The sequence below is a fragment of the Gopherus evgoodei genome, chromosome 9, assembly GCF_007399415.2.
Source record: "Gopherus evgoodei ecotype Sinaloan lineage chromosome 9, rGopEvg1_v1.p, whole genome shotgun sequence".
Classification (NCBI taxonomy): domain Eukaryota; kingdom Metazoa; phylum Chordata; order Testudines; family Testudinidae; genus Gopherus; species Gopherus evgoodei.
Window position 1 is genome coordinate 93,560,894 of NC_044330.1, and position 23,294 is coordinate 93,584,187.

At 41.8% G+C, this 23,294-nt stretch overlaps 1 protein-coding gene and 1 long non-coding RNA gene across 11 annotated transcripts in view; one reads left to right on the top strand and one right to left on the bottom strand.

Annotated features, from left to right (window-relative positions):
* The window catches only part of TENM1 (teneurin transmembrane protein 1), a 1,405,227-nt gene that overhangs the window by 1,075,072 nt on the left and 306,861 nt on the right, over window positions 1-23,294 (top strand). The gene's annotated exons all lie outside the window — the stretch shown is intronic.
* LOC115657399 lies at window positions 2,018-22,011 on the bottom strand. Its single transcript, XR_004001967.1, has 3 exons — window positions 22,002-22,011; window positions 21,669-21,672; window positions 2,018-2,110 (listed from the first exon to the last, which is right to left on the bottom strand). It is a non-coding gene; the product is annotated as an uncharacterized LOC115657399 (long non-coding RNA).

Here is a 23,294-nt window from a genome sequence, read left to right on the forward strand (position 1 = left end):
TGCTTATGACTGTGAATACTATGTAACTGAAATATGCTTTAGACAAAAGGTCTCTTGTTAGATGTAATTACAAATCTTATAATCTACTGAGTGTGTTCATCCTGCTTGTATGCATATATCATTTTTGTATCTGAAACTAGGAATATGAAGTATAACTCTGAGATGCTATTGTAGTTATGCGGGATGGGGGCCATTAATGGTAGTTTTGGAAGCTTGATGGCTCCCATTGACTAGGACAGTTGGTTGTAAATGGTCTGTTTACTTGTAAAGCCTCCTGCCTTCCTGTGGGCCAGCCGTGGAAGAATGGAGGATGGGGTCTCACAAGATATGTGACTATGTCAGCTGATACTGGAATCCAGCTTAAACCTTTTAGAAGGAGTGGTGGGGACTCAGAGAGACAAAAGATTCCCATCTTGTGCCAAAGCTATAAAAGGGGGTGGAACAGAACAAAGGGGAATTCCAGTTATGTGAAAACCGCTAATTAACACCTAAGATGTCTGTTGGAACTAACAAGGACTAAAAGGATTGGGCCCAGACTAGGAAGAAGTCTAGTCTGTGAAAGAAGCTTACTGGAACATCTCTGAGGGTAAAAATATTCTTTGTAATCAGTTTCTTAATGTATTAGGCTAGACTTGCATGTTTTTGCTTTATTTTTGCATGGTGATTTACTTTATTCTGTCTTATTACTTGAAACCTCTTGAATTCTATTTTTTATACTTAATAAAATCACTTTTGTTTCTTAATTAACCCAGAGTAAGTGATTAATACCTGGGGGAGCAAACAGCTGTGAATATCTCTCTATCAATGTTATAGAGGGTGGACAATGTATGAGTTTACCCAGTGATGAGCTGCCAAAATATTAACCACTGGTTCCCTCCTCCTCACTCCACGAGGGGGTCGTGTCCTCCCCACTCGCCGGGGGTCATGCCCCATCCAACCCCCCATGTTTCTTGACACCCCACCCCCAGGAACCCTTCCCCATCTGCCTCCCTTCCCTGTCCCCTAACTGTCCCCTGCTGCCCCATCCAACCCCCCCTCTTATTCCTGATGGCCCCCCGGGACCCCTGCTCCATCCAACCACCCCTTCTCTCTGTCCCTACTGCCCCTGGAACCCCTGCCCCTGACTGCCTCCCACTACCCCATCCAACCTTGGTCCTTCCTGACTTTCCCCCAGAAACCTTGCCCCCATTCAATTCCCCTGTTCCCTGCCCTCTGACCGCCCTAATCCACCACCCGCCCCCTATCCAACACCCCTTACCTGCTCCCTGCCCTCCTTACTGCGCCCCCTGGAGATGGAGGCAGCACCACCCAGAGTCGGGGCTGGGCCAGAGCCACTGGGCAGCCTGAAATTGAGTGCCAGCCTGCAGTCGGGACTGGGGGCCAGCCCAGAGCTGGCAGCCGAAGCCGCTGGCCGGCCCGGAGTTGGGGGTTGGGCGCTGGCTCAAGGCCATGCCACCTGGCCGGCTGGAATCAGGGCTGGGGCCACCCAGGGCCGGGGGCTGGCCCGGAGACGCACCACCCGGCCTACTGGAGTCAGGGCCGGCCCGGAGTCGGGGCTAAGGGCCGGCCCGGAGCCACTGGCCAGGCCGGAGTCAGGAGTCAGGGGCCAGGGGCTGGCCCGGGACCGCACTGCCCAGCCAGCCGGAGTTAGTGCCAGCCCTGAGTCGGGGGCCAGCCTGAAGTTGGGGCCGGCCCGGAGCCACTGGCCAGGCCAGAGTTGGGGGCGGTCCAGAGATCGGGGACTGGTCCGGGGCCGGCCCGGAGCTGCGCCGCCTGGCCGGAGTCAGAGTTGGGGCTGGGGGCTGGCCCGGAGATGCGCGGCTCCTAGAGCCCTCCTTGTGCCACCCGCCCCAGCTCACCTGCAGGGAGCTGCTGCTTCCTTCTCAGGCCTCCCAGGCTTCCCACGCTAACAGCTGATTTGCGGGAAGCCTGGAGGGGAGCCTTCACGGGAGGAGGCAGAAGCAGAGTTGGAGCCAGGTGAGCTGGGGCCAGGGGCAGGGCCGGGAGCTGCTGGAGCTTTTGTTAAATTTAAAAGCCCTTTACAACCGGTTCTAAAAGGGTTTCTAAATTTAACAACCAGTTCCCGCGAACCGGTGGGAACCAACTCCAGCTCACCACTGAGTTGACCCTGTAAAAGCTTTATACAGAGTAAAATGGATTTATTTGGGGTTAGGAACCCATTAGGAACTGAGTGTCTGTGTGTTAGAGATAGGTGACCGGCTGAGCAGTTTTTGGTTAAAGTCTGCAGCTTTTGGGACGTGTACAAGACCTGAGTCTGTGTTGCAGCAGACTAGTGTGTCTGGCTCAACAAGGCAGGGTGCTGGAGTCCTAAGCTGGCGGGGCAAACAGTCTCTCAGAGGTAATTCCATCATGTCAGGTGACAGTCCCAAGGTGGTCACTGTGACTGAACCCATCACACTCTGTTTGCAGAATACTATGATATGTTGGAGCATTGATATCTAGTAGGCAAGTGCTTTTACATTTCAGAGTGGCTTGCCAGAATTAACAGTTGTTGAAACAAATCCCAGAGATATGAAACCTGTCATATAATGCATACTGTTTTCTGTCAACTAACAGTTTTGGCACTATGCACATTGTGTTTAAGGGCTCTATCCTACTCCTGTTGAAATAAATGGAGAAGATTTGACCCTAAGTAAACAAATTAGATGTACAAAATGGTATGCTTATGGATGGTATCTGTTATTTTCTGGTTCATCCAGAACTCAGAATTCTTTGCAATTATTTTTCACTTCTATAATTCTCCACAACTCTAAAGTACCTCATGTATTTTGCCCCTGTCACTTCATTCCTTTTTGCCTTTGTACTTCAATGCAATATCCTTTTTTGTCGGTCTTAGTAATGTTGTCAAGATTTTAGATAATAATTATGAAACAATTGATTTAATTAAATAACACAAAAAAATAGTTCAAAAGCACTTTGAAGGGATACTTAGGCCCCAGCCCTGCAAAGACAGTTATGCATGTCCTTGATATTAGAATCTAATGTATGGCGGGCATCTTCCTTATCCTTGATTTAGAAGGGATGCACTGTAAATATCTCTAGAAGCATACGGAGTTAATATGAAAGAGTGTGATGGGGTTGCTGGAAAAGGAGGGAACTTATAAAAATATAGCATACTTTATCATGGAAATTCAGGAAGTAAATTTATCATCTCCCTGAGATAGTATAGCAATTTTTCTTCCATTGCTTAACATTTTCCTACATCAAACTGTCACTTCGTAATGTTAACAAACTTAAATCAATGTGAAGATTTTCAAAGATCTTTCTATTTTATTTCTGAGTTCTAAGCATCTTCTTAGGGTTAGAATCACAGTCTTGCTAAATTGATCTGACAGTTGGAAGCTGTTTTTCATCATGGTATAAAATGTTCTTCTGAAAACTGTAAGTAAAACATTTTTTGTCCAAAGCAGGGCTTGCCAGAAAAGTTGTTAACTTTGATGATACTAAAGATATTACCTTAGGCCACCAAAATGACTAATTTGGTCTTATTTTACTGGCTCTTTGTACCCTTGACCTGAGACTTTAAATAAAAGAAATATCTAGAGATTTTTTCCAACAAGTTGCTTTTCAATTGCTTCAAATTGAATTAGTGTAAATAAAATAGAAAGAAGGGATCTAGAAAATCAATATTGCTTTGGTAGTAAACTGGAAAATACTAACAAATTATCCTTTTAAGACTTAGCTAGGTTTAATCTAAACATCATTTTCTCTTGACCATTTGAGAGCTCCTAGGGTAATTTAATACATAGTTCTAATATGGATGAGAAATGATTGCTCTTTCCCAGTCCTTTTTGCCTTCTTTTTATCTGTTTAATTCACTGTGCACACAATAGAACAAGTATCAGAGGGGTAGTCATGTTAATCTGTACCCACAAAAACAACAAGTCCAGTGGCACTTAAAAACTAGCAGAATTATTAGGATATAAGCTTTCATAGGTAAAAAACCCACTTCTTCAGATGCATGGAGTGAAAAAATACAAGCATAAATATGCTGGCACATGAAGAGAAGGGAATTACCTTACAAATGGAGAGCCAGTGATGACAAGTCCAATTCAGTCGAGGTGGATGTGGTTTACTCCCAATAATGGATGAGGAGGTGTCAATACCAAGAGAGGGAAAATTGCTTTAGTAGCGAGCCAGCCACTCCCAGTCCCTATTCAAGCTCAGATTAATGGTGTTAAGATTGCAAATGAATTGTAGCTCTGCAGTTTCTCTCTGAAGTCTGTTTTTGAAGTTTTTTTTGTTGCAGGATGGCTACTTTTAAATCTGTTATTGAATGTCCAGGGAGACTAAAGTGTTCTCCTCCTGGCTTTTGTATGTTATCATTCCTGATGTCCAAGTCGGACCCAAATTAGACATACATCCAGAGAGGAACCACCTAGTAGAGAGGCTTTCCTATGCTAGTTCAAACTGGATTTTCCAGAGCCAATAAACAAAGAAGGGGCTTTGGGATAAATAATCTGAGTTTAAAGTGACTCAGACTCATCTTTATGATCCAGCAAATGCACAGGACCTTCTGTCCAAGAGAAGGATTCCAATCCTTAGGGAAGGGTTGGAAGGACTGATGCTGACCAGAGCCCTTGTTGGAGATGGGGTGGGAGGTTTATCTCTGGTAAGCTTAATAGCATACGTCTAGGTTCTTTTATCATTTTAAATATGTTTTTCTCTAATGCTTTTACCTTTAGAATAAATGTGCGTGCTTGAAATGAGCTGAGTGGCAACCTAATACTGTGTGCCATTACAAACATTCATAGCTTTTGAAGAGAAAGCAAAGTGAAGACTCTGGCCTTTTAGGCACTCTGACTTGCTGGGGATTGCAGAGTACACAGGGAACTGTGCAGCCTGGAAAAATCCAGGTTAGGAAAGAGAGACACATTGGTCTCTACCCAAGAGAGGTGACAGCTGGGACCACAGAGAATAAAGTTGGAGCTGGTGTGAACTGTGACAAATATTTTTCAATATGTATTAATCTTTTGTTTCAAATTGCAATAGTGAATATTCTGAAGATCATCACAAATGCAAATATTTAGAATAATAAATAGAACCAGATAACAGAACTTTCTAAAACTGGAAATATTTTCACCTGTAAATAGCTTTAATCAGAGAATTTAAGTGAAACAGGCTTGTTGGAATAATATGTAACTGAGAGATTCTTTTATCTGTAACCTTGATAATTTGCTAACAGTGAAAGAGAAATAATAATAAAAAAACCTCCACGCTTTTTTTTGCAATAGAAAATAGAACTGTGATCAGAGGTCATTTCTGAAATCATACTAGTTTAAATTAAAAATAGCAAAACACACTGAATGATGCACAAGTGAATGCACTTTGTTTCATTTTGCTTACATATACCTTATCTTCTGAAATGAAATGAAACATTTCACATATAAATTTTGTCACCTTTAATAGCTCTTATATGCCTCTCTATATTTAAATCCAATTTCATCTTTTGTAACAATCTTAAGAGATATCACCTATACATACCTAGGAGCACTGAATACTTCCTGCAGGCTGCTTCCTTTCTCTTAACAGATGTTGTGAGTAATATTTAAATTAGATTCATATTTCATGTTTATATTTGTCCTAATTATGTTGTATACTTAGCTTCTTTATCTGGAGTTTCTCCGTCAGCTGTCATATAATGAAGATTTCATGTAATGACTTAAGATTACACTGCTAACTTTTGACGTAGAATACTACAGGTAGGTGTCTGCCCATAATATATTCATCCCAAGGTGCACTGGTGATGTATTTAGGCAGTAATCCTACAGGCTGCAAAGCAGCCATAAAAGCCCCAAATCAGTGGAATAACTGTTTCTACTGTCTGAAAAGCTAGGCAGCAAAGAAAAGGCAAAAGGACTCCACAAATTCCTCTGCACGATAAAGCCAAATTTAACAGCAGCTCAATCCATGGGAGTGTGCAAGTGTAGCTATGAACGGGCCAGTCATGGCCAATAACTCGATCAGGGGTCGGCAACCTTGGCACGTGCCTCAGCAGGGTAGCACCCTGGTGGACCTAGCCAGTTTGTTTGGCTGAACCTGCGGACACAGCAGGTAATTGCAGTTCCCACTGGCCGCGGTTTGCCATCCCAGGCCAATGGGGGCAGTGGGAAGTGGCCGGGGATGAGGGATGTGCTAGCCACCGTTTCCCATGGCTCCCATTGGCCTGGGACGGCGAACCGCAGCCAGTGGGAGCCACGATCGGACGAATCTGCGGACGCAGCAGGTAAACAAACTGGCCGGCCCGCCAGGATGCTTACCCTGGCGAGTCGCGTGCCAAAGGTTGCCAACCCCTGAATTAGATCATCAAATTGCACAGATCCTGTGACAACATACCCTGCTAACAGATACCAAAAGGAATATAAAAAATCATGGAGATTAAGAGGAGCTTGGGTCACAATGAGCTGTATATAGTTAATTGGACCCATCCCCCACTCCCATAAATTTTGTGCATTAATATTTTTTGTTTTCTGATAGTCACCATTAGTTTCTGAAGATCAGGGCAGTATGATTTGTTGAAGTATTTTCAAGCTGATGAGAGAAAGGCAATGAACTATTTAAATTTAACTAATGCTGCAGTGTATAAACTGTCCCTACTTTTCTTGTCAAAAGTTTTTTTCTTTTTCAGTCTCCTATTTGGTTTCAGTATTGATCATAATAATAATTACTGCCAAAAGCATGTCTTTGTTTGATACAGCCAATTTTGTCTCCTTTTGGGGTATATTTGTGGAACAGCAGTTTTATATCCTTCTATTGATGAGACGTTAATTTTCTTTTGGCTTTTGAACCTAATGATTGTGATGAGCAGCTATTGAATGTTGCTTTGGGCTTGTTTTACATGGATGTACTTATGTCATTTGTTTCAAAGTTGATGATGAAATTACCCTTTTAAATTGGATTCAAAGTTTGTTATGGTTGTTTATTCCAAGGCTTGTTCTCTATTTTCTCTTTATTTTTGAATTTTTTCTTTGCATTTTTTCTTTGTACTGTATTGTGTGGTCTGAATATTTTCAGGATACTGGTATTTTCAGAGAGATACTTTCTTGAAAGATTCTCCTTCCATTCCTTCTTTGAATAAACTTTCTTTAAACAGTAAATTATATTCTCAAGTGAGGACTGAATAGATCCAAACAGACATTTTTCATCATCGTGTCTTGCTTTTTCACTGGCTGTAATGTTTGCTCATCTTCAGTCATTGGGGTATTTCTTTCCCCTGCTGTTTATACTAGTGTTTCTGATATTTTCTTCTGGTATCTTTTAGCAAGGAGCTATCTTCTGTGTAGTTCCTTTCTGCCTTCATGTGTGTATAGGTTAGTGCAATTACATTAAAATCTCTTATCTGCAGCACAACTCTCCACATTCCTCCTGGAACTTCTTTAGATGTCAATACAAATTCCATGTGCAGAATAGGCACTGGAGATCTACTGGATGTTCCAGAAAGGAGAATTATATCCATAGTTTCTAGCAGAACGCATATCTATCTATTGTAAGTGGCACACATTATTATAATAGCTTGGCGCATACTGTCTTTAATGTATCTACCTTCACAAGGAAAATACTATAATGCCCATATTACAGAGGGAAAGATTCTCCCGTCCACGTAAGTAATCCAACTCCTTGAGAGGCAGTATAATGCTGTCTACACAGGGATTAGGTTGTTTTAACTAATCCTCCCAGAGATGTGGATTTTTCATGCCCCTGACCGACCTAGTTAAACCAACCTAATTTTTTTATGTAAACCAATCCTAAATGACTCACCCAGGATCTCACAGTAATAAAGTAGGGAATTGAACCCAAGGTCTTCTGAGATCTATGCTAGCACCATAACCATTAAACCATCCTTCTCTCCATATAGGACTCTGTTAAGGAAATATAACCATGCCACATTGGAGGAGTTGGACAAGAGAGTACTCTGCTGAAGTGTGTGGAGGCATTGTTGCCTGAGTGAGTCATGATGTCTCTGGAGAAACTGCAGGGATCATATAGAGAAGCATACTTAATACACTTATTGATAATGATGTGGTATACATTCATCCCAGGTGCCTGCCTGGGACCTTGGCCACGTTCTCCTTCCACCTTGCTATATAACCAGTTGCAGTTAAGTGCTGACAACAGCACCAGTTGTCTCCCCATTGCACGCTGGAAAAATGCCTGCATCCTATGTGGAAGTACCAGGTGGAGGAGGGTCTTTGTACCCTTCCTATACACATTATGAGACGGATGTAATTAAGACAGTGATATAGAACACATTTACTCAATAAGGAGTTGTTGTTTACATTTTCTGATGTAGATTTCAAACTCTATTTACTATTTTTTCTTCATCAGCACATCTTTCATTAAATGTGTTTGTACTTTGTACAAAAAAATAATTGTAGCTACATGCAGTTTTGTCCTTGGTAACAGTTATTGAGTTATTGCCTTTCCTGTTACTTTGCCCGACAGCAATTTAGAGTATCCCCTTGGTTTCAGTATGTCCTCACATTTGATGCATTTCTCCACAAACAGTTCATACTTTCTGTTGCTCCATTGCACTAAGCTCTTCACAGCTGGTATTTTAATGTCTACTGAAGCATGGGAATCATACTGCATGCACTGAATTTGTGCTTTTTGGTGTAATTTTGTTTGGCTTGATAAATTCAGTTGCTTGATAAAGTTTCCAAGTAAGTAGTTTCCAGCTGATACGTGAATTTCACATTAGTTTTGGATTTGCTTGCATTTGTAATCATATATTGGGATCTTGTGTATCATTTGGTTGCATAGTTATTCAGAAAGTGTGAGATAAAGGTGCTGCTGGTTACTGGTGCCTTGTGACCACATATTGACAAGTTGCAGTATGACGTACATGGAGGAGAATTGAAGGAAACATTTAAATTTGCTTTCCAAATATTTGTGACAATCCATATTGTGATCTTCACAAAAATCCAACGAATAGCACACATCTGAGTTGTAGGTCACCAAATTCCTTGATAAGGTGATGGAGTGTCTTGTGGTGTCTTCCAACCAGTGATCTGCACAAGATGGAGATAACTTTGTAATAATGTTGGCATCTGAGAATGGTAGTACATTACGCTACAGAATTTTCATGTAATCAGTATGACGAAGAAAAGATACCAAGGAATACTGTACTGATCACTAATAGGGTTTCAAGGATCTATTATAAAGAGCAAAATAGCATCTGGGGTTGCCAAAAAATCCTGGGCATTATGTAGCTTTTCTTCTTGGGGCAGAATCACAGTAATAAAGCATAATTTCCTTGCACAAAACTGATTTTGGGAACAGGGGATGGGCAGGGAACATTATTTTCAAACAATAACTGCTGAGCTCTTTTCTGCCTTTCAGATGCAATCACAAAGGCCTTAGTTATAAGTTTGCCACAGAGCCAGAGTGAGGCCTTCTTTTGACAATAGGGTGACCAGATGTTAAGGGGGAAATATCTGGACTGCTGGGGGGAGAGAGGGGCAACTCGGCATAGAGCCCTTCAGTCACGGGCTGTCTTTTGGTGGTATTTCCGTGGTGAGTAATAAACCTTGCCGCCGAAGACAGAAGCACCTGCTATCGAAATATTGCCAAAGACCGTCTGTGACTGAAGGGCTCTCCACTGAATTGCTGCCGAAGACCAGGAAACAAAATTTTGGGACAAATCGCGTCCTGACCGTACTCTGGTCGGGATGCAGGACAAACTCCTCAAAATCAGGACAGTCCCGATTTTATCTGGACATCTGGTCATCCTATTTGACAAGCAAAAAGAGAGTGGTTTTTATTTGTATGAGCTCAATCAAATTAGTGAAATATGATTGAAAAGCACCTGTAGTTTGCAGGCTAACATGTTTAAAGCCATGTTAGTTCATTATGCTGTAACCTAGGCTCCCATATAGGCTATTACACAGCCAACTAATACAGCTTCAGATGGGTTAGCCTGCATCCTTTTCAACTGTTGTAACCTAACACAATTGAAAACCCAGCTTTTTAGTTCTGTGAATCAGGGACTGTCATGCCGCAAACTGGTATATCTGGGGAGGGAATAAATTGCCCCGGGTCTGCTATACCTGACACAGTATATGTTCTCTGGTTCAGTGGCACGTCTCCACTTGCCAGTACATTAGGGGATAGAGCCTGAGCTCTGCCAAGTCCCTTCCCCATTCTGCTGTTTCCTGCCCACCAGTGAAAGGAGAGGACACAGCAGCTATGTGGATCCTAACCATCTGTCCTGTGATACTTTCTGTGACTGTGACATAAGTGCATAAGGGGGCCTTTGCACCCCTGCCTTACCACACTAACTGGGCTACAATTTGCCCTGAAACTATACAAAGGAGAGAATTCAAACATCATATCTCTCCCCTTCATTCTCTGGATAAAGGCCGGCTCAGAGCTCAGCAGGCACAGGGCTGCTTCAGTGCTAGAACTGTGCCTCTACAAAGGGAGCAACAAAATGGTGAAGCTGTGCCCCTACTTTCCATTCTGCCCCAGCTAATGGAGCTTACTGGGCACGAAGGGAAATAGACGTTACATCTTTATTAAGGCTTGTGCAGTAGCCACACTCCTTCAGCATTTTTAACAAAAAGCAGTGCTTTAAAGGTACAATTGAACACACAACATTTTTCTCCATCGATGTTTGTAATTATTAACCAGTTTTCTCTTTACTTTCTATTGTGGAGCATTTTTCATATGCTTTTTTGTGGAGTGTTTAATTTCTTCATGGTGACTCTCTTTCCCTTTGCCCATGGAAAAAATAAAAATTGAGTTGTTCTTCCTCAGGCCTGCGTGATGGTGTATTCCATCAACGTTTAACTCAACATTCCTATTGATGATTGCATTGATTATTTTTATTCTAGTCCGTGCTTCTGTCTTCATTCTCGCTCTTTACTTTTTATAGTTCACTTCCTTTTGAGCAGCAAATTCAACTGAATTTGATTGGGTGCATATTTTGTTAAAAATGTCATCTCTTCCTGAGTACAGATTTCTCCATAATAACTAATAACCTGCAGTACTTGAAAGCTCCTTTTTCATTTTCTATCCTGTCTTTTTTCCAATATGTTGTCTGATTGCTGCTCTGTGGTTTCAATTTTTTATTGGATCATTTTAGGGTATAATAATTTATTTCTGATCTTCAGTGCCTCTCATTCATGTCTGAAGTGGCCTGCATTATTTCAATCATTCATTTTTGTTTACATCTTTTCTTTCCAGTCAATCTCTGGCATTTTGTCTCCAAGTATCTTCCTAGCTTGCATCTTCTTTTTAGTTTTTTGGCATCTAATTTCCTTTTAACAGAAAAGTCAAATGGAAGGACATTTTCAGTACTTTACCTACCTACCACAGCTACATTTTTCTTATAAATCTGATTATGGTTAATCATTACATAAAGCTTAAAAATTAAAATTCTAGGAGAAATAGAGGGATAATTTTATATTGAAGATTTTTTTTAATGGCAAATTGTAAGTAGATTGCAGTAATTTTAACAATATATGTATCACATAGTAGTGGTATATAAAAGGATAAATAAACCCATATAATCTAAATTAACAGTGTTTTAGCACGTTCTTTATCGCCTCTGTAATATTTTCTTCAAAGCCATTATGCTAATCTATAAATAAGTCTAGTTCATAAAACAGTACAGAACTGGCAGTACAGGAGGGATAGCTCAGTGGTTTGAGGATTGGCCTGTTAACCCCAAGGTTGTGAGTTCAGCCCTTAAGGGGGCAATCTAGGGCAAAAATCTGGGAATTGATCCTGCTTTGATCAGGGGGTTGGACTAGTTGACCTCCTGAGGTCCCTTCCAACCCTGATATTCTATAATTCTAAACCTGAAACTTGACATGGGTTTATCTGAAAAGTGTTCTAAGTTTTGTTAAACTTTTAACAAACTTGAGCTTTGGATCAAGGAAACCTAGGACAAGTCTGAGGCAAACAATCTTCACAGGGAAGAATCTATGGTTTTGAGTAGCTACTTAGCATTTTCAAATGACTTTTGTGTTTAAATCCAGACAATAGCAGGTGGCATTAGTTGACTTACTCTTTGAATTTTAGGGATTTTTCAAACACAAAACAAAATGTGACTCAGGGTGGAGGGCTGTGAACCCATGTAAATTTACACCCAAAAGATCTGATGGATCCTTTGTGAAAGGAAACCATAGGCGCCGGCTTTTTCCTTTGCTTGGGGGGGGCTCCACTCCCACTCAGACCCAAGTGCCACCCCAACCTGCCTCTTCCTGCCTCTTTTCTGCCACTGCCCTGTCTCCACCCCCTGCCCTGAGTTCGCCCTGTACCCTTTCCTCCCCTCCCTCTCCCTCTCCCTCTCAGTACCTCCTGCAGGCTGCAGAACAGCTGATCGCGGTGGAGGGAAGAAGCTGGGAGGGAGGGGAAGAAGTTGATGGGTGGGGCCACCAGCGGATTGGAGGCTCTGGGGGTATTGGGGAGAGCAGGCTGCCAGTGGGCGTTAAACACAGAGTTTTGCGCAGAATTGACCCAACTTCCTCAAGCATCTGGTAGAACCCAGACTGCAGATTTCAAATAAAGAAATATCATTCAGGAGTGGGAATGAAACACAACCAACCAGCAACCTCTGCTCTGTTAGTGACATCTGAAACCAGCCAGGGCAGTCAGCAAAGTGGGCAGGTCTGGCTGTTACCTAGGTGTGGTGTTGAGATGTTGCTTGTAATTATTAGAACTGGGAGCACTAGCTGTTGAGAGTCTGAAAGGACAGGAAACAGGAAGGAGCAGGGAGGAGTTGAGGAGGCAAAGTGAGAGTTACAGAGAGTGCAGCAGCAGCTTGGTAAAGAGGTTTCCACTTTATTTTTAAAGTCCTGTTGAAGTTGAAGTTTGTTAGTACCTTGCCTGGTTGATGCAACATTTTGGCAACAAGGATGGATCTTCTGCCTCTGAACCTGCACCCTTTCTGCAAAGCCCAGGTGAGCCTCCAGTTGCTTTTACTGCCTGGATCCATATGTTTGAGACATATCTGCTTGCAATCAGTGCTACAGATATTTCTGATGTAAGAAAGCATGCTCTGCTAATCCACTGCCTTGGAGCAGATGGGCAGCGTATATTTTACACTTTTCCTCTTGCAGATGATAAATATGAGACTGCACTCACTGCATTAAAGAACTTTTTTGTGCCAAAAGTGAATGTAGTAGCCAATCGCTACAGATATCGCCAGCATGAGCAGAAACCAGGAAAGACTATAATGCAGTATATTGCTTCTCTGAGGAGTCTAATTGTAACTTGTGACTTTGGGAATACAGCAGATGAGATGATTAGAGACCAGCTCATTGAAAAAACAACCATGCTTCATGTAAGAGAACACTTGTAGAATCACAACTTACACTAGAAAAAGCAATAAGCATTGCTACTCAGATTGAGTCAGCTACAGCTGAAGCCAAAATAATGAGCAGGGATATAGGAGGCACAGTCCAGGCTGTGACTTCTTTGCAGAAAATTTCAGTATTGCTGCAGACAAACAATTGCAGGAGGAAGACGAATGAAAAGCCACTGAATCAGCAAATTCAAAATACAGTAAAAGCATGCTTTCACTGTGGATCCCCACAACACCTTGCAAGTACACAGGATGTCCAGCAAAAGTCGCTCAGTGCAATCATTGCAAAAAGATTGGGCATTTTGTTAAAGAATGTTGCAATAGCCAGTTCAATCAACAGGTGCATGCAGTTACAATACCAGATGTTACTGTGCTGAGTGTGAACAAAACCACTGCTGCACATATTCCAGAACAGAAAAAGTGCACTGTAAACGTTTCTGCCATACCCTCAGGCAAATCACACTCTATTCAGCTAATGTTGGACATTGGCTCAGCAGTATCTATACTACCTGATTCCATCTATTTGCATTATTTTAAAGATGTGCCTCTTACTGAACGTGAGCTTCAGTTGGTGTGCTATTTGAAAAACCATATTCCAGTACATGGCTGCCTGCCAGCAATAGTTACTTTTGGTGCTTGCTGTGTAACTGCAGAGTTCTACATTATCCACAAAGGCACTCCTATCCTTGGCAGGGATTTATTGTCTGCTTTAAATCTCATGATAGTTAAAGGACGAATTGATCTTCCTCAGCAAAGCACTCTTGCAGTACACACACTTGTTTCAGCTGGGACCCAACACCAGGTCGAGGAGAAACTCGGCTGTGCTTATGGGTTTCTGCATAAAGTTAAAATGTGGAATAATGTGATGCCTGTATGACAGAAATTATGGCTCTTACCATTTTCAGTCAGGAAAGCTGTTTCAGAGAAACTTGGAAAACTTGTTCAAAAGGACATTATTGAAGAGATTAACTCCCTGGAATGGGTTTCACCTATAGTAGTGATGCAGAAGAAGGGTGGAGGCATTCGCCTTTGTGTGGACTTAAGGGAGCCAGATAAAGAGATTGTGATTGACGGCCATCCTCTTCCTCACATAGAAGAAGTATTTGCAGAACTTCGTGGAGCAAAGATGTTTTCTACTCTTAATTTGCAGAGTGCATATCTCCAGGTTATGTTGCATGAAGATAGCAGAGACCTCACAGCATTTATTACACTTGAGGGACTATTTTGTTTTAAATGTGTTCCATATGGTCTCGCATCAGCCCCAAGTGCCTTCCAAAAAATGATGTAATTGATTCTAAAGAATCAACGTGGAGTTCAGTGCTATTTGGATGATATTATCGTGTTTGGAAATACTACCGAGGAGCATGACAATAACCGGCAGTCTACACTGAACTGCATCAGCAAAGCAGGCCTCAAGCTCAATATGTCCAAATGCAAATTTAGACAAACTGAACTCTCCTTTCTGGGGCATACAATTTCACAGGCTGGACTAAAACCTGATCCAGATCATATCCTGGCAATTTCAAATGCTCCTTTTCCAACAGATTTGCAAACCTTACATTCCTTCTTGGGTCTTACCTCCTGGTATGCAAAATTCATTCCCAATTATGCTTCTGTCATTGAACCGTTATGAGAATTACTACAGAGAAGTTCAACCTTAGTGTGGACAATGGATGCACAAGCTCATTTCAAAACAGTGCAAGACTTGAGTGTACATAGTCCAGTCCTTGCACTATTCAGTCATGCGTTGACCACAACTGTAACTACTGATGCTTCTGATTATGGACTTGTGGCTGTCCTCACACAACTTCATGAGGCCAACACAGAGAGGACTGTTGCATTCGCTTCAAGGACACTGAGTAATGCTGAGAGAAAATATTCTACAGTTGAAAGAGAAGCACTTTCTTGTGTCCGGGCTACTGAAAAAAGGAGAACTTACCTGTGAGGCCGCACGTTCAAGTTGCGCACAGACCACAGCCCGTTGACAACATTGCTCACCACGAAAGGACTGGGAAGAGCAGGATGTCATATTGCTAGATGGTCTGCAAGACTACTCTCTTTCAATTATGAAGTGGAATATAAGCCTGGAGACAAAAATGTGGTCGCTGATTGCCTTTCTCGTCTGCTTTTGCCTTCACCAGATGGTCCACCGGAGGATGAGGATGTAGTAGTTGTGCTTATTACAAGCACTCTTATTGCAGTTACAACAGAACAATTTCAAGCTTCTTGTTCAGCGTGTCCAGTTCAATAAAAACTATGGGAATTTCTGACAAAGAGATGGCCCAGTAACCCTAAAAACCTTGGCCCGGTTTTGCTGCCTTATTTTAGAGTTCAGGATGAAATTTCTTTGCTCGATGGCCGTGTGCTACGAGGTACACAGTGGCTACTTGTGCCAGAAGAATTACAGTCAAAACTCATACAACTGGCGCACGATACTCATCAAGGAATTGTCAGAACCAAACAATGACTACGGGATCTGTATTGGTAACTAGGGATGGACTCTCAAACTGAAGCACTCATAAAATCCTGTGTCACTTGCCAAATGCATGATAAGACAGCACTGACATGTACCCCTCTGTCGTGGTATAATTCCCCACTCTGAACCTTAGCGCTCAAAATATGGGGTACCAGCATGAATTCCTCTAAGCTCAATTACCAGCTTAGTACCTGTAGCGCTGCCACCAACCAGGAATTACAGTGTCTGGTCCCCCCAAAGCCTTGCCTGGGGACCCCCAAGACCTAGACCCTCTGGATCTTAATACATGGAAAGAAAACCCTTTCCCCCACCGTTGCCTCTCCCAGGCTTCCCCTCCCTGGGTTACCCTGGAAGTTTACTGTGATTCAAACTCCTTGAATCTTTAAACAGAGAGGAAAATTCACCTTCCCTGCTCCTTCCCTCTCCCCATCCCCGACTCTCCCTGAGAGAGAAAGTAATCCTAACACAGAGAGAAATTAACCTTTCTCTCCCCCTTCCCTCCTTTCTCCCCACCAAGTCGCTGGTGAATCCAGATCCCGTCCCCAGGGGTCTCACCAGAGTAAAAAAAACAATCAGGTTCTTAAACAAGAAAAGCTTTTAATTAAAGAAAGAAAAAACAGTAAAAATTATGTTTGTAAATTTAAGATATGTTACAGGGTCTTTCAGCTATAGACACTGGGAACACCCTCCCAGCCTAAGTATACAAGTACAAATTAAACTCCTTCCAGCCAAATACACATTTGAACTCCTTCCAGCCAAATACACATTTGAACTCCTCCCAGCCAAATACACATTTGCAAATAAAGGAAACAAACATAAGCCTAACTCGCCTTATCACCTAATACTTACTATTTTGAATCTATAAGAATGTGTATCAGGGAGATTGGAGAGAAACCTGGTTGCACGTCTGGTCACTCTCAGAACCCAGAGAGAACAACAACCAAACACTAACAGCACACACACAAACTTCCCTCCCTCAAGATTTGAAAGTATCCTGTCCCCTGATTGGTTCTCTGGTCAGGTGACAGCCAGGCTCACTGATCTTGTTAACCCTTTACAGGCAAAAGAGATATGAAGTACTTCTGTCCTATTAACTCTTAACTATCTGTTTATGACACCCTCCATTACAGCCTGTTCCTCTCCCTGGACCTGCATGGGAAAAAGTGGTGACTGACATTGTAGGATCCTTTGATACTGCTCCAATTGACTGTCGTTATGCCATCACTTTAATAGAGTATTTCAGTAAATAGCCTGAGGTAGCTTTTACATTGCAAATCTCTTCTGGTACAGTAATTAAGTTCCTCTCTTCAGTTTTTAGCAGGGAAGGTAACCCCAAAGAACTGGTTTCAAATAATGGTAGTCAATTTACTTCCCTGGAGTTTGAAACTTTTTTAGCAAAGAGGAACATTTTACACAGGTCATCCCTGTATTACCCTCAAGCCAATAGGGAAATCAAATGGTTTAACAGAAGTTTGAAAGAGAGTTTGCAAATGGCTAAACTGAAATGGCGATTGTGGATACCCTTCACTACTGATTTCTTGCAAGCATACTGGGCTGCATGACATGCCACAATGCAAAGATCACCTGCAGAGTTACTGGATTGGAAACAGATGAATACTAAACTGAACATTTCTGGATTGTTAAAGGCATGCCCTGAGGCCCCAACTGAGGATGAGGTGAGAAAAACAGTTGAACAGAGCCAAGCAAAGTATAAGGCTTTCACAGACAAGCGATGGGGTACTAAGGAACCAACGTTTGAGTGTGGTTCCTTCGTTAGAATATGAAAACCTGGAATTTTATGCAAAGAGGACCATAAATTCACAGCTTCTTAAAATCATAGAGAAGGAGGGACCTTACACCTATCGACTTTCTGATGGGCCTGTATGGAATGCTTCTTATTTTGCACCTGCCTATGCACCAAGAAGAGATTATGCCAACACCCAGTCTGCATTGGATGACTTCACCATAGTATCAACACAACAAGACATTGCATTGGAACTGAGTCTTGAGAGAGAGCCTGTCAGACCCAGACACCACCTGTCTGGACTAGAGTCTATGTTACGTAATATCTACAGCGTTTTCAGTGTAATATTTCTGCCAATAGTATAGTGTCTTGTTTTCTATTTGTTTCTGTGGTTAGAACAACAATGTTGTTTTAACTGAGAGAGTTTCTTAAGAGAGGAAGGAATGTGGTGTTTAGATGTTGCTTGTAATTATTAGAACTGGGAGCACTGACTGTTGAGAGTCTGAAAGGACAGGAAGCAGGAAGGACGGGGGAAGAAATCAGGAGGCAGAGTGAGTTACAGAGGGTGTAGCAGCAGCTTGGTAAAGAGGTTTCCACTTCAACTTCAACAGGACTTTTTTTTTTAGAGTTTGTTAGTACCTTGCCTGGTTAATACAACACTAGGTCAAGAAGCAGTGGGTTTAAATTGCAGCGAGGGAGGTGTAGGTTGGACATTAGGAAAAACTTCTAACTGTCAGGGTGGTTAAGCACCGGAATAAATTGCCTAGGGAGGTTATGGAATCTCCATAGTTTGGAGATTTTTAAGAGCCGGTTAGACAAACCATTGTCAGGAATGGTCTAAATAATACTTAGTCCTGCCATGAGTGCTGGGGACTGGACTAGATGACCTCTCAAGGTCCCTTCCAGTTCTATGAATCTAAGCCAGTTTAGCACATTTCCAGGGTAGCCTTTGACAGCAGATTCCTATGGAATCTGAGCCACAATTTAAAATGTGCTCTCTCCTGCCCTACCACTTCTCACACTATTGCCCCTATGGGCACAGAGGGTTGTAACTGGCATTGCCCAATTCCTGCACAAGTGAATCTAAGCTAAATGTGTAGCTGAGACCTCCAAAATCTGCAGTGAGTTAGTTCAGGTCTATAATATGAATATACCTGTCACAGGGCTATCATAGATCTACCTTGCTGTTTTTCCGAGACTCTTCTCCCCATCTGTCACAGCCTCCCCTGATTGGATGCTTCTCCCAGCATCTCCCTACATCCTTTATTCCACTCTCCACTCTTCTTTTGTGACCTGCTATCTTTAGGCCGGAAGGTTGGCATCGTCACCATGGAGGGAATGCATGAGCATGAGTGAGTTAAGAGAGGGGGTGCTCTTTTAGTTTCCCACCCCAGTGAAGAGCTGGCATAATACGATATATTCTGTAGTTCTGCAAACACATCACATTTCAGTTTCTTAAAAAATGCAAATTTTCTGGTAGTCTATATAATATCAAAGGAGACATTGCAGTATACTGTTTTAAGGGCCAGTTAGAGACTATAAGGTTTGCAAATCCATAATGCTGTACAGACTATAATGGCTTCTCCAGAACCGTTATAGTATATCTGTTATTCATTTACCATGCATAAACTATAATCCTGTATGCTAAAAGCCTAACCAGATGTTTGATAAAAACAATGTGCTGAAGTATACCATGATCATGATCATCCTCTTCTTCCTCTTCCGGACCTGGTCCTGTTGAACTCTGGCAAAACTCAGAGAGACTTCAAGCATGATTCTACACTCTATTACATCAGTTTTATGCCAGTGTAACTCCACTGAAATCAGTGGATAATCAGGCCCCACATCTGTAAATAGAGAATAAATAAGAACAGATAACCCCAGAGAAATAAAAAATCCTATTATTGCATATAAGTAAAGAATATATGTTTCAGAAACATAAAGACACAGCAGCTCTTTCAGCATCTGCAAAACAGTTGGTAATAAGTCCTTGTTATACAACACCCTTCATACTATACACATGCACCTAGGATTGAGTGTACCCAGATTCAGCCCCACATCTCCTACATTCATGTTTTGTACTTCCTTGAATCAAATTCACCTAAATGCATATCACAAAGCATCTTAGCACCACAGAATAAAACCAAAGAACATATGTCCTGTTTATAGGGAATGGGTTTCTGATTCAGAAAGTTGAGGCTACAACTAGGGGGTCGTCCATTTGGGATCTGGTTTTGACCAACAGGGATGAAATGGTTGTTAATGTGAAGATGATGGGAATTGGGAGGAAGTGATCACGATCTGATAGAATTCAAGGTTCTATGGAAAAGAGGACATGAGAACAGCAAAACAAGGACACCAGACTTCATAAAGGTGGATTGCAGCCGACTCAGAGAAATAGTAGGTAAGGTCTCATGGAAAGACCAATTAAGAAGAAAAGGAGTTGAAGGGAGCTGGCAGTTCTTAAAGATGTAGTACTAGAGGCTAAACATCAAGCTAGTCTAACACAAAGGAAAGATATGAAGAGCAACAGGAGGCCAATGTGGCTGCACAAGAAGTTTTTTAGCTATCTAAAACCCAATAGGAATGCATACAGGAAATGAAAGAATGGGTGTGGCACCAAAGAAGTATACATGGGAATAATGTGAGCATGTAGGGACAAAATCAGGGAAGTCAAGGCAAAGTGAGTTACAACGGGCAAGAAAATATTAAAGACAACAACAAGGAGTTCATCTTCAAACAATGGTTTTCTTCAGACGAAAAAGAAAGACATTATGGGTCCACTGCTCAATGGAAAAGCTGAGCTGGTAATGGAAGATGATAGGAAGGCAGAGCTGCTCAATGCCTACTTTGCTTAGTCTTCTCACAAAAAATAATGTGAATGGATGACTAGCAAAGGTACCATAGGCAATAAAGGGAAAGGAATGCGGATTGAGATAAGTAAAGAACTTTTCAGAGATCTTCTGACCAATTTGCATGAATTCAAATCAGCAGGGCTGGATGCTGTTCAGCTGAGGATACTGAAAGCATTAGCTGAAGAAATCTCTGAGCCATTGGCAATAATATTTACAACCTCATGGATGACCAGTGAGGTCCTGGGACACTGGAGAAGGGCTAATATCATGCCCATCATTAAAAAGGGAAAAAAGGAGGAGCCAGGGAACTATAGACTAGTCAACCTGACTTTGATACCTAGGTAGCTACTAGAGCAATGTATAAAATATTCAATTTGCAAATATCTGGAGGATGAAGGAGTAATCACTAGCAGCCAGCATGGATTTACCAAGAACAAATCATGCCATACCAGTTTGATTTCCTTCTTTGACAGGGTAACTGATTTGATGGATAGGGGAAATGCAATGGATATAATATACCTGGACTTCAGCAAGGCTTTCTGATACAGTCCCACATGACATTCTCATAAGTAAGCTACAGAAATGCGGGCTCGACAGAACTACAATTAAGTGGATACATAATTGGTTAAACAATTGGAAATAAAGAGCAACTATTAATGGAATGATGTTGTATTGGAGGGAGATCTCAAGAGGGTTCTATATGAATCTGTTCTGGGTGTGGTGGTATTTAACATCTTTATTAATGACCTGTATGTATGTAGGTATAAAGAGCTTACAGATCGAGTTTGCAGATAACACGAAGCTGGGGGGTTGTCAGTACAGTAACTCCTCACTTAAAGTCATCCCCATTAACGTTGTTTCATTGTTATGTTGCTGATCAATTAGGGAACATGCTCGTTTAAAGTTGCGTAATGCTCCCTTCTAACGTTGTTTGGCAGCCGCCTGCTTTGTCTACTGCTTGCAGGAAGAGCATCCAGTTGCATTTAGCTGGTGAGGGCTTGGAACTAGGGTGGACCATCAGCCCCCATATCAGCTCCCCTTATCAGTTCCTTGCTCCCCTAAGTTTCCTGTGCGGCAGCTGTCCAGCAGGTTATATATATATAATATAGTCTTTTGTCTGGTGAAAAAATTGTCCCCTAACTCCCTCATTTACATTAATTATTATGGGGAAATTGGATTTGCTTAACATCATTTCGCTTAAAGTCGCATTTTTCAGGAACATAACTACAACGTTAAGTGAGGAGTTACTGTACTTTGGATGACAGAGCTAAAATTCAGAGGGTTCTTGATAAATTGGAGAACTAGGCTATAGAGGAAAAAAATGAAATCCAACAAAGACAAATGTCAGATACTACACTTAGGGAAGAAAAAACAAATGCACAAATACAGAATGGGGGAAAACTGTCTTGGCAGCAGCACTGCTGAGAAGGATCTGAGAGTTGTGGTGGATCACAACCTCAATATGAGTCAGCAATGGAATGCTGTTGCAAAAAAAGCAAATAGATTTTAGATTGCATTAACAGCGGCATAGAATGCAGATCACGGGAGGTGATAGTACCATTCTACTTGGTGCTGGTTAGGCCTCAGCTGGAGAACTGTGTCTAATTTTGGTAACCAATATATTGAAAGGATGTAGAGAAGCTGGAAAGGATTCAGAGGCAAGTGACTTAGATGATCAAAGGGATGGAGCACAAGCCATATGAGCAAAGGCTATAGGAACTGGGTATGTTTAGTTTGGAAAAGAGGAGATTAAGTGGGGATACGATAGTGGTCTTCAGACATTTGAAGTCTGCCATCAAAAAGATGGAGAACAACTGTTCTCTTTTGCCATAGAGAGCAGGACAAGAGGCAATGAGTTCAAACTATAGCATAGCAGATTTAGATTAAATCTAAGGAAAAACTTCCTAACTGCAAGAACAGTAGGACAGTGGAACAAACTGCCTTGGGAGGTTCTGGAAGCTTCTTCACTGGGGCTTTTCAAAAGGAGGCTGGATAGCTGTCTGTCTTGGATGGTTTAGACAAAACAAATCCTGTATATTGACAGGGGGTTAGACTAGGTGACCCTTGCAGTCCCTTCTAACCCTATGATTCTGTGATTAATTTAGATCAATAATATTCAGAGTACTGAATACCAAAACAAGCATTAATATGCTGATGATGTTGAAAAATAAAGCACACAGAAGCCAGGTGTAGGTAATGTGAGCTGTTTAATTGGGCAAATGATTGTATTTGTTTCTGAAATAATTTTCCATGAACAGCCAGTGGGCCTACTAATTTTCCTATGATCCACACACACACACAGGAGACTTTTTCCATGTGTGAATAAAACTGCCCTACTGGGATATGTAGGTCTTGGAGTCAGCCCCATGGCCTGCTTTGCTTGGTAATAAACATCCACACACACATATGGTTCATGTCTTGCGAGAACAAACTTAGATACTGATCTTGCAAACATGTATAGCATTAACTTTATGAATAGTCCCATGGAGGTCAATAGGACTGCTCACATGCAAAAGTTAAGCATGTGGGAAAATATTTATAGGATCAGTGTCTTACAAGAATTTGCTCCCCTTAGGCAACAAGATTGGGGTCTTTGCTTCTGATTTTTACAGTTATCTTGTGTCAAAATTTAAGTTGGTTTGAAAAGTCAAAGCATGACTTGGACAAGCAAAACTTGTAGTTTATCAGGCTAGACACCTTATTGTTGTCCACATGTAAATATGAGAGAGAAATCTGCAGTCAAGACTGTGGCTGATATTGGGCCTGATCCTGCAAACACTCATGCATATGACTAACTTTACTCATGTGAGCATTCCCACTGACTTCAGTGTGATGACGCATGTGAAGTTACTCATCTGAATAAGTTTTTCAAGGATTGGTGACTTTCTA